The following is a 1,833-nucleotide window of genomic DNA, read 5'->3' as shown; positions in this document are numbered from 1 at the left end:
AAAGACATATGCACTGTTCAAGCATTCATTCAGAAAACAAAAAGTATTGTCACCACATCAAACTAATTCAACTAGTTTCAACGATGAATTTGAAATCCTGTACTTCTTGTTCTTTTGTGATTAAAGAATTTTTCATTTAAGAGAGGTGATGGATTCATAGGACATTTATAGCTTTAAGACGTGAACTTTAAATTTTATTAACCATGGAATAAGAACAAGACTCAAAGATAATTATAAGAGAAGACTAATAATAATAGAAAAACAGAAAATTAAAAACAGAAATTTAAATGACTCTAAAATTGATTCCTAATGATAGAGGTTATCACAGAGTTAGGACTCAACAACCTTGATTTTGAGAAGTGCATGCTCCCTCAACTTGTGGGGTGTTTGACCCTTCAAGGAAGAGCTTCTGGCGCTTCAGCTCCTGTAGCTCACGCCCCTACTTCTCTTGTTCCTTCAGCGGTTTGCAGAGCATGCAGTTTTGATCCTGCTGTTCTTCCTTAAGTTGTTCCATAGCTTCTTGCAGCTTGGCAACAGATGCTTCTAGACGGGCCCAGTAGTCAACTTTAGGAAGTTCAGGGAGGAACTCCTGCGCCCTCCTTTTGATAGAGTTATCTTGCATTTGTCCTTCCATTGACTTCTTGGTGATTGGATATTCAATTGGGATGAATTCATCTACTCCCATCCTCACCCCAAAATCTTTACATAACAAAGAGATTAAGCTTGGGTAAGCCAGTTTGGCTTCAGTGGAGTTCTTGTTTGCAATTGTGTAAATCTCACAAGCAATCAGATGATGAACCTCCACTTCCTTTTCGAGCATAATGCAATGAATCATCACTGCTCTCTTGAAAATGACCTCAGAACGGTTACTAGTGGGCAAAATAGAATGCCCAATGAAGTCTAGCCAACCTCTTGCAACTGGTTTGAGATCTCCCCTCTTGAGTTGGTTTGGGACACCTTTTGAATTGGTCATCCACTTAGTTCCAGGGAGGCATATGTCCTCTAGAACTTGATCCAACCCCTTATCTACTCTCACCATTCTCCTATTAAAGGATTCAGGATCATCTTGTAGTTGAGGCAGTTTGAAGACCTCTCTTATTTTGTCCAGATGGAAGTAAATAGTTCTCCCTCTGACCATGGTTCTGAAGGTATGGAAAGCAGTTCCATTCATTTTCTGCTTATCTGTCAACCACAGATTTGAGTAGAAGTCTTGAACCATGTTTCTTCCAACCTTTGTTTCAGGATTGGCTAGAATTTCCCATCCTCTATTTCGAATTTGCTCTTAGACCCCTGGATATTCGTCTTCTTTTAGATCAAATTTAACTTCCAGGATCACTGACCTTAGACCCATTATTTTGTGGTAATGGTCTGCACGTTCTTTGGTTAAGAACCTCTCTTGACTCCAAAGATTCTTTGGAGTATTCTCTTTCTTGCCTCTTGAATTGGTTTGTTTTCCTTTGGGAGCCATGGTCTTGATGAGCCTTAGCTTAGTGATCACGGAAAAGCACACCAAACTTAGAGGTTTGCTTGTCCTCAAGCAAAAGAAAGAAAAGAAGAGAGAGAGAGAGGAGGAGAAGCAAATTCGAATGGTGAAGAGAGGGGGATGGCCAAATGTGTATTTATAAAGGAGGGAGAGGGATTTCAAAAGTTTTGAAAGAGATTTGGGAAGATATGAAAAGAATTTGAGAAAATACTTGAGTTTTTGAAGAAGATTTAGAAAGGATTTAAAAAAGATTTGAGAAATAATTTAGAAAATTATTGGATTTTTGAAATTTGAGGGTGAATGATGAAAATTTGTAACATGTTTATGTAGAAAATTATGGGTCAAAACAT

The sequence above is a fragment of the Arachis duranensis genome, chromosome 5 (assembly GCF_000817695.3).
Source record: "Arachis duranensis cultivar V14167 chromosome 5, aradu.V14167.gnm2.J7QH, whole genome shotgun sequence".
Classification (NCBI taxonomy): Eukaryota; Viridiplantae; Streptophyta; class Magnoliopsida; order Fabales; family Fabaceae; genus Arachis; species Arachis duranensis.
This window is presented reverse-complemented; position numbering follows the sequence as displayed.